This window comes from Malaclemys terrapin, chromosome 9, assembly GCF_027887155.1.
Source record: "Malaclemys terrapin pileata isolate rMalTer1 chromosome 9, rMalTer1.hap1, whole genome shotgun sequence".
NCBI lineage: Eukaryota > Metazoa > Chordata > Testudines > Emydidae > Malaclemys > Malaclemys terrapin.
The window spans coordinates 14,713,098-14,729,137 of NC_071513.1; the positions used below are offsets into that span (position 1 = coordinate 14,713,098).

Consider the following 16,040-nt stretch of genomic DNA (forward strand, 5'->3'; position numbering starts at 1 on the left):
CTAACTCAAGCCCTGCTAGTGTGAGTCTGTTTACCTGTGCTGGGAGGCCCGCTCCCAGCTGCAGTGTAGACATGCTCTGTAAAAGGCCCAGGGTAAGGAGTGAAGTTATAAGGGAGTGAGGAGGAGGAAACCCATTGGATACAGTTGTATGGGCATGGGGTGTCCCACAATGCTCCTTGTGCATTCTCTGGCTTGCAGTCAGTCAGTGGGGGCAGCCTTGAGCCCAGGAGGGCTTCTGAGAAGCACTGTCTGAAAACAAACTTCAAGGAGATGGCTGCAGCCCAGACAAAGCCAGAGCAAGGCTATGGTGCCCAGAAGTCGTCTCAGAGAAAGCAGAAAGCAGAAGCCACAGGTAAGTTCTGGGGATGAAAACAAGAGCCATTCTGCCCCAGCAGGCCCTGACATGGCATGCAGGATTTTTGCTGAGGGGCTCATCAGTTTCTCAGGAAATTTAAACATTATCTAAGTAACAAAAGAAAACAAACAAAAACCCATTCCAAAGCCCTTACGGTTTAGTTGTGAAGAAAACCTGAATGTGAACTGATGCAATGCCATCTGCCTGAAAATATAGCTGAGAGCTGCCCCATTCATTGGAATTGTGTATTATCTCTGAAGCCTAACCATGATAATTCAAATAGTGACATAACCGATTTTATTGCTAACAATTTTAGTAGAAACATCTATCTGTGGGCACAACTGTGGCTGAATATTCCCACATCCTCTGCCCCTAGCCTTAGACTCTGACTTGCCAGGTCTGGAAGCGGGGACAAAATCATGCCCTGGATTTGGAGAAGTTGGCCTGAGTGATAGCTTGTCCCTTCCATCTGAAGTAGTGCCTCAGATGGAGATGAGGCCTTTATCATGAATCTGGGATTAGTTTTTTTCAGACTAAAGCTTGTTTGGGCTTTACATTGTCTTGAAAATATAAGCTTTAAAACAGCTTTATGGACTCTTTATCTTGGAAGTCTAGCCTGAAGAGGTATAGACAAGAGACAGAAAGGACTCCGGGTGGGGTCCAGTGATCTGAATAAAACTCTCTGTCTGGGAGTTGGGGCACGTCTTCACTGGGAAAGCTAAAGTGCTGCCGTGGCAGCACTTTAACATGGCTTGTGTAGTCGTGGCATAGCACTGGGAGAGAGCTCTCCCAGCACTCTAAAAAACCCCACCCCCACGAGTGGAATAGCTACCAGCACTGGGAGGGTGCACTGTCTACACTGGCACTTTCCAGTGCTGAAACTTGCTGTGCTCAGGGATGTGTTTTTTCACACCCCTGAGCGAGAAAGTTGTAGTGCTGTGAAGTGCCAGTGTAGACAAGCCCTTAGTTAGCATACAAGTGGTGTCTGGTATATTGCAGGTGGCTGGCTGTTTGGCTTATTGCTTTTAGGGCCAAGGTGGGCTGCAACACTGCCTTCTCTCTCCAGTGAGGGATCAAGTTGGTTCTCTGTGATTCCAGGCAGTCTCTTTGACAGGACCATGGGAGCATGTTAGACTGGAAATTATAGATCCAAAGGTGGTCAGGACTTTAGTCTGGGATCCTGTCATGGCGTAACAGAAAACAGGGGTGGAATATATAAAGACTCTGCCCACAGACCCGGGAGAGACTTCGAGTGAGCTAGGGGTGTGAAGTAGCTCTTCAGGAAATTATGAAAAAATACTCCATTGTTTTCTCTCATGTAATTGGGTTCATCTTTAAAAGGACTTGGAGGCAGACCCATCTGGTGAGGGTTGAGGACTTGGAAGCAAAGTATCTGGCAAGTGGAGGTTTTTTCACTCAGCTATACATATAATCCAGGGGTGTGGCTTTTATTTAGTTTGGGCTGTTACACACCTGTCCTTCCCTGGGGATGAATCCCTCAGCACACCAGCAAAGGTAAATCAAACTCTTTTGCTCATGTGAGTGAATTCTATCTTTAAAGGAGTGATTATTTAGTTCTGGTCTTCTCTTACACATAAAAGGAAGAGGAAGCAGAGTTGCAGGGTGGGTTCCTGCTCCAGCACCATCGAAGAGGAGGCAGAAGTGGTATCAGCATGGTTCTGATGATTGGAAGGAGGATTCATGGGTATTGAGTGTGCCCTTGGTGTCTATGGTGTAGATTCCAGGATTTTCTTCCTCTGATTGCCAGTTCAGATCTGTTAGTGCTGATGCCTTTGCCTTCTATAGTGTCTTCTGAAATGGCTGTATCTGATGAGGATTGGAGTTGGATCCAGTAGAACAAGAGTTCTGTGTTGCGGCATCTCAGTTCCAGAGACTGTCTGAATTGGCCTCACCACCACAAAGAATGGCCTTTGAAGCTCATCTGGGTAGCTCTTGGAATAGAGGAGCTACAACTCCAAAGGACTTAATTTCTCCCTGAAATTCCCATAGGACTTTACGTGCTAGGACACCACAGATACCTTGTGGGGAGGTGGGGATTTTACTAAGGTCTCTTTTCTCTGTCATCCTTGGATAATGTGACCTTTTTAGCATAGTTCCACTTGATCTCATTGGGAATGAGGACTCCTAAGAAGCAGGAGGCCGCATCAGGAACTTTAGATCATTCTTCAGCTTCTCTCAAGAAGCTAAAAGAACAAGACAAGGTCCACTGCTTGCTCTCTGCCATCTGCCAACTAATCACTCTCTTGTCTCAGCCATTAGCCACAAAAAATGATATGCTATCACTGGCAGTACACTTAACCTGGTTCCTCCTGCTCTGCCTACATGAAGTCCCAGGAGCACCAGTAAAATCAGTCAAAGGGAGAACACAAAGGGAAGAATTCCAAAGAGACTTGAGAAAAGAGAGTAAATAGCTAAAAACTACCTAAAGTTTTCTCTCTTCAAGCCATTTACATAAAATATCTCAGCTATAAATTTAAGAGTAGGCTGCATTTGAACTTCACTGTTTTCTCAATAGACTAAATATGTGGAACTAATGCTAATATTTGGATTTTATGTACAGCTGAATCTGCTTCACTCTTGTGCTTTTATCAGCTTTTGCAATAGATCTGTACAATCTTCAAAGTTTATTATTTGAGCTTTCACCTGAGCAAGCCTATTATTTTCAGGCAAAATGACAGAGTACCACACACTCAAGGAACACCAGAAACTTTATTTTTGATGGCGTATAGCTTGTTTTAAAGTAAAGTGGGTATATCAAGACCAGTCAATTTCTTTCAATTGTAGGGGGCAGACAGATGGACCTAGGTCCTTCCTGTCTTTTCTTTCTATTTCTCATTTAACATGCCTACATAACAAGCCCAGTTTTTAAATTTAGCTTTTATTTTTTTGCACTTCATCCACAACTTCCAAACTGATATTTGCAGGCTCATATTCAGGATCAGCAACAGCACCTTTGTTCCTATGTGTAAAACATGAAAATAACACTTTGAATGTAGTTCTGTGACTAGGCATTCAAGATATTATTTCAGGGTGTACCCAAAGTCTTACAATAGGACTTTTCCACCACACTTTTAACTTTTACCCCCATTCATTTGCTCTCATGAAAACCTTCTTACTCCTTTTAACCTTCTCCAAAAATATACCAGAACAAATCATAGATGCTGTAGTTTTTTAAATGTCCTCTGCTTTCAAGACAGTTTGTTTGCTTATCCTCATGATTCCCTCTAATTCTGGGAATTGGGGAAAGGGGAAAAGAACCTGTACTTTCATCGTAGCAAATTCTAGTTATAGCATATATTTTAATTTATGTTCATATGCCCTTCAAATACCTTTTTGAATGTACCAACTGGTTGATTACACATGGAATAACTAGACAGCACAAATGATTGCATCAGTCATTTATTTATTTTTAAATTCTCTTTAGCTGACTGCAAATTATATAGAAAATGCCTTACCCACCATTTGATCCATGAAGACTCACTCTAGTTACAAAAAAGACCACAACTACTAATGGATGTTTTTCTCTCCAGGCACCCCACTGGCTTATGTTAACTGTCAAACTGGGAGGATGATCTAGTGGGGGGTAGGTCTGTCTTGGGTTTGGTACAATTCAATATTTTCATTAATGACTTGCACAACGGAGTGAAGAATATGCTTATAAAATGTGTGTGGAAAACATTGTGATGGGATCCCCAGGGTACAATCTGGAACCGTGGGACCATTGTACTCCCTTAACTCTTTAGCCTGGGTTATCTCTCACAAAGCTATGCTAGTGATAAGCAGTAACACCCCTTCAGGCACTGTGATCACTCAACCATCAACATGTGGAGCCTCACACCCAGCTGTATTACATGAATGCTCCCTGAGCCACTCATGAATCATACAGAGAGAGGCACCAAACAATCACCCCAGCCGTGCACCCCAGAAATATATTATCTTACACTGCTCAAAACTCCCTTCGGCAGTGCAAGCTCATTAATTAGTTTGCTAATTCAAAGGAAAGCGGGCATCCACCCTTTGTAAACTGAGCTAGGAGTCCCCAAGCACTTCAACCAAAACCACACAGTTTTAGGTAAAATATAAAACAGATTTATTAATTACAGAAAGACAGATTTAAGTGATTATAAGTAGCAGGCACAGAGATCAAAATTGGCTACAGAAAAAATAAAAATAGAAACAGTCTAAATTCTAACTTTAACAGACTAAGCAAGATTTTAATCAAGCAGTTTCTCATGCTAACAGATGTTACAGGCAGCTCACAATTCCTCAACACACAGACTGGACTGGTCCCTTCCTGGAACCAATCTCCCTAGTTCCAACTCTTTGACTTCCAGATGATTTTCCAGGTGTTGAGATGGGGTGGGGGTGAGAGGTTGAGATAGGGTGACCAGATGTCCCGATTTTTGGGTCTTTTTCTTATATAGGCTCCTATTACCCCCCACCTCCTGTCCGATTTTTCACACTTGCTGTCTGGTCACCCTAGGTAGAGAGGCCAAGTGATGATGTCACTTCCCCTCTTTTATACTTTCTTCCAGCTGCTGGAAAGATCCTTGCTGTGATGTGGGGGTTAGGCAGTGCTCATTGTGTACATGCGTTCTCTAAGAAACCTCTGTGTTAGTGGATTCTTCTTAATGGGCCATAAGGCCTGTCAGGCCAGTGATGATTGCTCCTTTCTCCCTACTGAAAGGCCAGCTGTGGGCATCTCCCAACGTCACAACGTATTTCAGTAACACAGATAGCAATACTTCATAACTTCACATACAATGATAGTACATACAATTCAACAGGATATTAATGTTCAACAAATCAAGACTTCTTAAATGATACCTCACAAGGCATACTTTGTAGAAAACATAGCATAATCATATGACTGCAGATGGTGCATATGGGGGTTCCAGGGTGCTACTTTGGGGTAGAGAGTGTCCCAGACACCAAGGAGTTGCAAGAACTTTGAAGGACAGGATTAGAATTCAAAAGGACCTTGATACTTTGGAGAATTGGTCTGAAATCAACAAGATGAAGTTCAATTCAATTCCTGCCCTTAGGAAGGAAAAATCAAATGCTCAAATACAAAATGGAGAAAAACTGACTAGGCAGTAGTACTGCTGAAAAGGATCTGGGGATTACAGTGGATCACAAATTGAGGATAAGCCAACAGAGTGATTCAGTTTTGCAAAAGGCTAATATAATTTGGGGATGTTTTAGCAGAAGAGTCATATGTAAGACATAGGAGGTAACTGTCCCTCTCTCCTTGACATCAGCAAGGCCTCACCTCGGCTGGAGTACTCTCTGTCCAGTTCTGGGCTCCACACTTTAAGAAAGATGTGAACAAACTGGAAAGAGTCCACAGGAGAGCAACAAAAATAATAAAAGGTTTATAATATCTGACCTACGAGGAAAGGTTAAAAAAGCTGGGTATATTTAATACTGAGAAAAAAGACTGAGTGGGCCCTCGATAACAGTCTTCATATATTAAGGGCTGTTGTAAAGTGGACAGTGATCAAGTGTTCTCCATGTCCACTGACGATAGAACAAGAAGGAATCTGTTCAATCTACAGCGAGGGAAAAACTTTCTAACTATAAGTATAGTTAAGTACTGGAATAAGTTACCAAGGGAGGTTGTGGAATCCCCGTTGTTGGAGATTTTAAAAAACAGGTTAGACAAACACCTGTTGGGGATGGTCTAGATTTACTTGGCCTTGACTCAGTGTGTGTGGGGGGGAATGGACTAGATGACTTCTCAGTGTCCCTTCCAGCCTCTATGAGCTATTTACCCTTTGTGGACAGGTGGATAGACTACTCAAGTTGGTGATACTGGTTCTACCATTCTATGAATGTTGTTCAGAAAGTGAAAATAAAGAGTGATGAAACTAGAGAGGAGGATCCTTAAAGAATGAAGAATCAGGCAAGAATGTGCTTGTGCCTAGTGCTCCACCTAGATATATTCATGCAACAAGACTATTATTCTTTTTCTAAGCACCTACAATGTGCTTGGCATTGTACAATACACAAAAGGAAAGGCCCTGAATTGAAGCACTTAAGAACTAACCCCCACCCCCATATATAGAGAAATGAGGACACAATGAGACAACCAGGGATGGAGATAAATTAATGTTTTAAAAATGTGTATCTTCTCCCCATAACTGTACACTCACTTCTTGTGGGTCCTGTGGAAGAAGTGGGTTTTTAAGGGGGATTTGAATGAGTAAAATGTGGTAAACTGGGTGAAGAGGTCATAGGGGGCAGTGAAAAAATACATAGATTGAAATAAAGGATGGAAACTTATGGCTTATCAAGACAGGCATCATGGGTGGAATAGAGGAGTCAAGGGTTACATGAGAAGCAATAATGTCAGATGTTTGCCGTGGCAGTTATGTAGGGCTCGAAGGCCAGAACAAGAAGTTCGTATTTGATGTGGTGTGCCTTAGAGGGATTTAAAAATGGGGATGAGGTAGATAGTTGGGAGAGTATGACAGCTGGTCAAAAAATAGTAAAGATTTGTCATGAAACATTTTGAAATTTTCATTGTACAGTTTTCTAAAGGAAATGGTTAATTCAGAATTTTTTGGTGAAAATTTTTATCAAATATTTGGTTTACAAAACTTTCATGTTTTTCCACTTCTTGCTCATCCTTTTCTCCCCTTATTCCCTTTTTCTTTTTTGCCACTGAAATAAGGAGTGGGAGGGGAATAGAAAAAACAAAAAAACTGTAAAGGTTTTGGGATTTAATAGAAAAAATCATTTTTTAAAAATGAAAATATGCTACTTAGGAGGAATTCATAGGTTTACAAGTCCTTGTCATGTAAATACCAGAATCAAAAGAATAATCATGACAACAGTGAACTTCTGTTTAAAGAGATGTTATGCAGAAATATAGTAGTCAAACCTCTCTACTTAATGCGGTGTTACCATACTACAGAGTATTATAACACCTATAATATGTTGTTTTTAGTGATTTTATTACATTGAATGAAACCTCTGATTACACATTTTTAACAGACCAGGCACGTTTTTCGAAAGTTAATATTCAAAAAAATTGGACAGGTGTCCTGATGTTTTTGAAGGTGAATATACTTTGAGTACTGAATAGAAAGTAACCAATATCTAAGTATCTATTTGTCCTCTGTCTGTTTTTCTGGCTGTGTAATTAGTATGTTAATTTTTCCATAAAAACAACCTCCCATATTTTTTAACTAAAAATGAAATTATTTCTAAAATCTTTTATTTTTGAAAAAAGGGCAATTTTTTTTCATTGAAAAAATGTTGACCAGCTGTAGCAAGTAAGAGAACTTTAGCAGCTGTGTTTTGGATAGACAGGAGAGGGCTATGGTGGCCATCAGGGAGGCTAGACATAAGGAGACTGAAGTAGTCAAAATGGAAGATTCTCAGGGCTTGGACAACTGTTTTAGCCAGTGGGACAGAGAAAAAAAATCATATTATGGCCGTAGAATGTTGGTATTCTGAATGTGAGAGAAGGAAAGTCTAGTGTGACACTTCAGATTGTGAGCCTGGGCTCATATTAAAAAATACTAGTGTTTCTCTGGTATTTACTTTTTAAAGGTACAAAAGGTGAATTCCTGGTCCTGTTGAAATCAATGCGAATTTTGCCACTGACCACAAATGGAGCCAGGATTTCCCAATAGTCTCCTCCATGTGCAACATCTGTTAATTCCTTGCAAGAAATATGTGCAAGTTACTGCTGTGACACGGATTGCTGGGCTATCTTTCAACTCTCCTTTGGCATCTTAATAGATATTGATTTATTCAGAGCAGACTATTTGTATGTTTCAGATTTTTGGGACAGATGCCCATCCCTTATATGCTGTGTATTTATCAGTAGATACAAGTGCCTATAGCATACCTCTCTTACATATGACACTAATTAACAAGAAGTAGCTGGGATAATGGTCACTCTGTATGTTTCATTTACTGTATTTGTTCTTTTAAGGTATGAATATACAAGTAATAGAATCTGAATATTCTGTATGTACCCTAAAATATTTATTTTATCATTTGAAAATACACTGTTTTTTCAATAGATGTTATCATCAGTGATCTTGGTGATATACAAACCATACAGGAATACACTGTGCCTGCCCCAAGAGCCCCCAACACAAAATAATTCAGATATAGTTCACCAAAGTCATATTTCAAAGGTGAGTAGAATTATTTTCTTATGTTATTTTTAGGGCTGTCGATTAATCACAGTTAACTCACAGGATGAACTCAAAAAATGTAATCACGATTAAAAAAGTTAATTTATTTTAGATAGTAACCATCTATGGATATATCCAGAATCTTTTTGATCTGTTATTTGAGAATTAATGTCTTATGTCACAACAGTGTTAACGTTAACATTTATTATTTTTCATATTGCTTAGAATGATGCATAGATTGAATTGTCTTAATCTCTTTGTCAATGCTGATTATAGATATTGCATTTTTAAAACGTACAGTAGCATGATCCACTCGTCATACTTGTTTATCAAAATTAGACTTTTTAAAAAGTACAAAAGATCAGACTAGCTTGGGTAATATTTAGGGCTGTCGATTAATTGCAGTTAACTCACGCAATTAACCCCCCAAAAATAATCACGATTAATCTCACTGTTAAACAATAGAATACCAATTGAAATTTATTAAATACTTGTGGATGTTTTTCTACATTTTCAAATATATTGATTTAAATTACAAACACAGAATACAAAGAATACAGTGCTCACTTTATATTATTTTTATTACAAATATTTGCTCTGTAAAAATGATAAATAGTATTTTTAATTCACCTCAGACAAGTATTGTAGTGCAGTCTCTTTATCATCAAAGTGCAAGTTACAAATGTAAGTTTATTTGTTACAAAACTGCACTCAAAAAGAAAATAATGTAAAACTTTAGAGCCTACAAGTCCACTCAGTCCTATTTCTTGTTCAGCCAATCGCTAAGAGAAGCAAATTTGTTTACATTTACAAGAGATAATGTGGCCCATTTCTTAATTACAATGTCACCTGGGCTTTTAAACTTTTACAGGAGTGCCTGCAAGAAAGCTTTCAGAAGGGCTGTCTCCTTCAGAGCCTAAGAGTAACAACTAATTTCAACTGAAAACACTCTTGGCAATGAACAAAAAATAACAAAGACTGATCTTAAGCAGAAGAAATGTCACCATCATCATCAGACAAGTCCAGAGTTCTCCAGAAAGGTCTAATGAGAGTGAAACTAACATACATGCACATTGTATGCAATTGTAAACACCTCTGCAAAATACAACAAAATATTTATTAAATATAATGAGAATCTTAGAACAGTTTTTAAAAAGTAATTTAAGATAACAGTTCTGCTTGTGGCTAGCCTAAAGAACAAGCTAACACTTGAGGTCATTAGGAAGGATGTAAATTGAAATGCAGTCCAATTAATGAAAAACAATGTGACATTTGTGTGTCAGTTAAAATATTTTTCTCACATTGAGCAGTAACTTAATTTTTGAATTACTCTACCTTTTGGGAAGTAACAGAGGAAATTAGATACTAGTGTTTATATACAAAATTTTGTGCTTTGGTGTTTTGTGATATTGGTATGATATACACTCTCAAGATTTCTTATTTCAGTCAATTTTGTCACTGTCACTTTGAATGAAATAAATAGCTGACCTTGTTACCAGTGTGCACAGCCCCGCTTGCATAGCACAGGACAGTGCTTATTAGGTCACTAACAATGCCTTACTGACATGGTTCTTACCTGAAAAAAATAATCATTAGGGGAGATTTGTTTGTTTTCAGACAAGTTTGTTTCCCTTCCAAAATGCTTTTCCTGGTTGATTACAGAACTGTCTGCCCCAAGGGAACAAATTCTCTGCCTAAAGCACTCAGCAGGGGAGCATGCTGAGGTTCTGTTGCCACCAGCTCGCTGAGCAGTCTCTCCCTGCGCAGGGCGGAGTAGCAGTGTCTGACACAACTGCCTCACGCTGGGGGAGGTTTTCACCCCACATTCCTCACCCCACTTGTGTGAGGTCCTTCATGCAGGGCCGAATTAACCTTCTGTGGGCCCCCATGGGGAACAATTGTAAAGACAGGAGATTGACACAGAAGTTGTCTTTGACATGGCCCACAGCGGCACGGGCTTTATTTACAAAATATACTAGTGTAAGTTGAAGATGGAGGTGGCTGTCACTAGGGTACTAGCAATGATAGCTCTAGGGCAAAAGGAATACACATAAGTGTACATAAAATAAATTATAAAAGAAAAAATACAAAATAAAGCACGGTGAGTAAAAACAGCTAACAAAAGTCAAAGCTGGCCAAAACACCAGCCGTGTGCTGCACCCCTAAAAGGGAACCTTCACACTCTCTCACCCTTTCTATTTCTCATATGAATACCAGGGCTTGAATTAAATTTTTGTTTGAAATTGGGGCAGATTCAAAACATTTAAAAAATAAAAAATATGAAAAACGTTAATACATTCTATTTACAGCATCATTCATACTAGCTTTGCTTGTCCTTCCATGCAGAAAGAGACTAGGATCAGAACCAGCTGTGCCACCAAAAGCATGACCAACCCTCCAAATCGGATCAGACCAACATCCCTCCCAAGAATCATGTCCCAAACCAGATCCATATCCCTCCTCAGAATGACCCCCCAGAACCAGACCAGACCCACATGCCTCCCCAGACTGAAGTGCACCAGACCTGCATTCCTCCCCAGACCAAAACCCCCAAACTGGACCAGATCTCCTTCCAGCGCGAACCGGATCAGACCTCTCTATGAACCGACTCCTCTCAACCCGAATCGCCTACCACAACATGGCTTCTCTGGAACCTCTATTCCTCAACCGGACCCCTTTCCATCTTGATCCAGGGTAGGTGCTGCAGAGCCGGGTGGAGGGAGGTGGCAGAGCTGCCGCAGTACCTCCAGAGGAAGGGGCTTGGAGTCGTGATCTGCATCCCACAGCCACAAAGTGGCGCCCAGTGGCTGAGGGAGCAGCCCCCTGGATAGCAGAACTCAGGCCCTGCAGAGCAGCGTCCCCAGGAGTTGGGGAACAGCTACCTGAGGCCAGGGAGTTCTGGTACAGTTCCGTCCCCATGGCCCTGCTCCTGGCTGCCCTAGGGCAGCTCTGGCTACTTCGCTGAGCCCTATGCAGTGCTGGGGGGCAGCCACTGTGTGGCAGCTGCAGGCAGCTCCATGTGCCTGCCCCACCCTGAGTGCTGGCCCCCCACCAGGCTCACCCTGTACATGGAAAGGGAGGATTTATAGTGTGGGACCCGGCCCCACTGTAAAACCGGTATGGCCCCATGTGACCAGGTGGTGCTGCTAGTATTGTCCTTTGGGTCTGAGCAGGGCTGGGGAACCTGAAGGGCCAGCCATGGCCATGCCCCGCACCTGCTGGGCTGTCCTCGCCCTAGCCTGCAGGGTAACATACGTTTGCTGAACTGCGGGTGGGTTGAGCCAGGCCGTGCGCTGAGGGTGGCTGATGGGCAGGGGTGCTCAGAGCCACTGAATCAAACTGCAAACTCTGTATATGATGGAAACCACTTCAAGCCAGGGGGTGTAGCGAGGCAGCACCAGCAGGTCCAGCCCCAATGCTACGTGAGGAAACAGACCTCGCTGTACCACGCGCTAAACTCAGGCAGTAACTTCTGCTCCCTTACCCGAGTTAGCGCCTCCCCGCCGGGGCTGGGCCCAGCTGTCTCCACTTTCCCGTCGCGCGCGCCGAGCCTAGGCTCCCCGCAGCCCGTGCGCGTGCCCACCCCCAGGCGCCGCGCGCACCGCTCCAGCGCCCCACAAGGCCGCGATGACCCACATCTCCCCGCGCTGAGCGCGTGCCCGGCCCCGCCCCGGGCTGGGGGACGGGGGGTGGGGTGAGACAGGCAGGGCCGGGCATGCGCGCCACCTTGTTTACCCGCTCGGAGCCTGGCGGGGAGGGGAGTGCAGCGGCCTCCCCAGCCCGGCCGGCAGATGTCGCCCCACGCCCAGGATAGCCGGCCTCGCTCAGTGGCCGCCAGGTGGCGCCTGCGCCCTCCATTCGCTTGCGAGCCGCCGAGCAGCGAACACCCCAAACAATCCCCAGCGCCGCCGCCAAATTAAATAACCTGCCCGCGCCTAGCGCCGTGTCTAAACCCCTCCACCGCGGAGCTTCCGAGCCGGGCGCACGCACCCCGCAACCGGGCCGGGGGGGCAGGGACGGAGCCGCGGGTCCGGGCCTCCGAGCTGCCTGCGCCGACACTGGGCAAGGTAAGTTAGAAAATGGCGGCGAAGCTTCTGGAAGTTTGGAGGGGGGACTCGGGGGCCGTGTGTGGCGATGGGGCGAGGCCAGGCCGGGGCCCTGGGGGACAGAGCGGGGCGCCGGGCCGGTTGGCCACAGGACTTACAGTGCAGCCAAGATGGAGGACGCGGGGCCGAGCCGAGAAAACACTCCAGCCCCCCGCTTCCCCACCCCCTCTTCCCAGCGCTCCCCGGCGGGGAGGGGGAGAGAGAGGGCTCCGAAAGCGGCCTCGCTGCCCGCCCGCCCTAGAGGCGCCCCCCTTCCTTCTCCCCCTCCTCGGCCACGGGCGGCCCGGGCCCAGCGCTCCGCGAGCTAAAATGGAGAACCTCCTCTTCCTCCTCCCCCTTCTCTAGAGCCGAGCAGGGGCTGCTGGCAAGATGGAGGACTCGGGCATTGTGTGTGCGCGGGGAGAGCCGGGCCGGGCAGGTCCGCCCGAGGGGAGGGGAACGGAGCCGCCGCGGAGCGAGGGGGAGCCCTGCTCCATGGCCAGCTAGGGGACGGCAGCGCACCGAGGGGCGGCCCGGCGCGCACGAGAAAATGGTGGGGCGGCTACTTCTGCCCCGGGGTCGTGCGTCTCGGAGAGTGGCCGGGGCTAGGGGTTTCCGTGCCTGACAGCTCGTTTCTCCCCCCCCCGCCCAACGACTGGGGGGGCATGTCCCCCCCCAGCGACTGGTCCCCCCAACTGATTTCCCCCGCCCCCTCCCTGCCCGGCACTCTGGGGAGGAATGGAGGAAGCGCCTTTCCCCCTTTCGGACAGGAATGAAGCCGTGGGGTCTGACCTCCCCCTGCCCTGAAGGAGTTGAGGAGGGGAGCGAGCAGGGCCTGTGCGAGTGAGTCTCGGGAGCGGGGCCCCCGCGCTCCCCTTCCACATCACTTGTTCAAGGGGCTTGCCCGCCCGCCCCCCCGCCGGAGATTTGGGGGGCAGTTTCGGTTCCGTTTTGGAAAAGAAGGGCCATTGCAAACTTGTGTCGGGAGCCGCGTGTTGCTGGAGCCCTGCTGGGTCCTAGCCGGCTATGATGGGGGAGGGGAAGAGGAGGAGGAGGAAGAAGGCTGATTACAGGGGGTTTTGGCGCCACTTTTGTTTTAGACAGCTTTGCCCAGAGGCCCCCCCCTTCTCGACATGCACAGTGAACTGAGCTGAACCCTGCCCAGGTAGGAGGAAACAGCTTTCCCAGCTTTTTACCTTTCTGGGCTCTCTTGTGTACGCGTATGCACACGTCTTTAGGGACTCGTTGGAGCGGGCAGAGATGGATGTGTGTGTGTGTGTAAGTAAGGGCAGGGTATAGCGGCATCAAGTTAGTTCCGCTGAACTTGGAAGCTTGTTTTCATATTTTAGATCAACGTAAACACAACGCTTCTGCTGTGTGTGGTGATGCTGGTGCCCTCGCCGTCTGTATGGTCTGCTCCTTGGTGTCTTCTTCTCCAGCTAGTGGTGTAGGTGATACTTGCTGTCCCCGAAAATACCCGGGACGACTGGCTGGTTGATTTCCCCCCTCCCCCCGGGCCAGCAGTGGCAATTGAATGGCTGTTTTCCCCTTTTCAAACCAGTTACTTTGTTTTCCCAGAAGATTATGCATTTAGCTGTTACAAACTTTTCTGTAAGAGTTGCGGAAAGATTTAGTTCCCAGTTTTGAATAGCTTCCTGGCTGTTTGGTTTAAAACTCTAGTTCCTCTTCAGCTGTGTAAACACAGATGATGGCTTGTTCAGGGGTGTTGCCTCCCCTTGTGCTCCCTGCAGCCACACCCTATGTTTGTGTCTTTGGACCTGGTCTGATTAGCAGCTTGATCTGGTGACTCAGCCCTTCTCTCTCTCCCCTATCAGGTGTAGGGTTGAGACAAGAGGTTCCTCTGCCCTGTGAGGCTGTAAGGAGGGTTCCTCGAGGTAGCCTGGAGCGGTTCAAAACCTTGCTTTTCTCTTACTGTCGTGTCGCCCTCCTTCAGGGGAGGAGGGGCTGTGTCAGCGCCGTGACTCTTAACAGGGTGGGGAGTCGGGTTACCGAAGTGCGTCACACGCCGCCCTAATGGGGCCTGCTGGAGAGCCGATTGTGTTTGTTCATGTCCTCGGAGCACTCACCCGCCTCTCCTTTCTCTTTCTTCCCATTGGTCATCCGCACACGGAGAAGGAGGTGGCCTGCTTGCTCTCCCCTGGGGCGAGAACGCACTACAGCGGGTTTAGTGAACTTGGGCTCTAGGCTTCACTAACACAAGCTGATGCGCGGCACAGCAAAGCGTTCAGCTGTGTAGCTACATTAGAAAGTCTGGGCTCAGAGCTGGTGCTGTTTGCAATATGTCTGAAGTGTACACAGTCGAGAAATCCAGCAAAAATGTGCTTCGTTAAATAAAGTTATTGCTCATGCTTCGGATCCCTGGAAGGAACACAGTTGATATCATATACTACTAGAAATTAGAACTGGAAAACTCCTCCTCCGTCCACTCCGTGGGGGCCAATGCTGGATTGTTCTTTACAGTACCTACTTGAGTGTTTTGTCCAGTCTTGTTTTAGAACATTGGTTACTGGGTCTTCCATCCCTTCCCTTAATAGAATATTCCACAATATAATAGACTCAATTGGTACAGAATATTAATATTCATCCTAAATTTTCCATTGGTCAGTTTCATCCTACTGCTTCTAGTTTTAACCCTTTGCCCAGCAGAAAGTTGTTTCCTTAAAGTCCTCCTTAACCTGGATGCCTTTCATACTTTTTGGAATTCTTTCCCAGTCATATACCTCAATATCTGAAAAAATCTGGAACTGTGCATAGTTTTGTGTGTAGTCTCGGTGGCGTATACATAATATTTAGCATTGTGTTTTACAAACACTAACTGATTTTCATGCTAGTCCTGTGAAATAGAGGTAGTTTGTGATTTGTACAGATAAAAACTGTCATGGTACTCTGTTGCAGCCTCATAATACCAATTAATATTTTTTTCCGGGGGCAGGTCTTATACTAATTATTGATGTCTATGTTATGGCATAACTATTTTGGAATAGCAATGACGGCATAACCCTGTAGTATGTAGATGAAGCCTACACTGACGGATGAGGTTTTTCCGTGGGTGTAGGAACACTACTCTGAACAAAGTTTGCTCTGGTCAGTGTAGCTTTCTTTCGTCAACATAACTATGTCTACATTGGGGTTTAGTTCAGCATAGCATGTTAGTCAGAAATGTGTGGTTTTCACACCATTGCCTGATGTAGCTATGTCAACCCAACATGTAAGTCTAGATCAAGCCTCGGTAACAACATTCCTTGCTTCTCTTTCTTAGTATGAGAGTGACCATCTTAATAAAAATCAAAATGCAACTATTTGTGATATATCATCCAATTGGTTAGTAGTCAGATTTATCATGCGCCACTGCTCACAGCACACACAAGGTTTGGGCTGGTTGTGGTGGTTGAAGATTCATCG

General features: G+C 45.1%; 1 protein-coding gene across 3 annotated transcripts in view; it reads left to right on the forward strand.

Annotated features, from left to right (window-relative positions):
- The first annotated feature begins 12,325 nt into the window (after positions 1–12,325).
- STAG2 (stromal antigen 2) overlaps positions 12,326–16,040 on the forward strand; it is a 177,112-nt gene continuing 173,397 nt past the window's right edge. The window contains exon 1 of one of the 3 annotated variants that reach the window (XM_054039120.1): positions 12,326–12,599. The gene's annotated coding sequence lies outside the window, so the exon portion shown is untranslated. Of the gene's footprint in view, positions 12,600–13,389; positions 13,461–13,763; positions 13,783–16,040 lie in introns of those variants that run through there. The other 2 variants (XM_054039122.1, XM_054039123.1) reach the window with 2 other exon arrangements.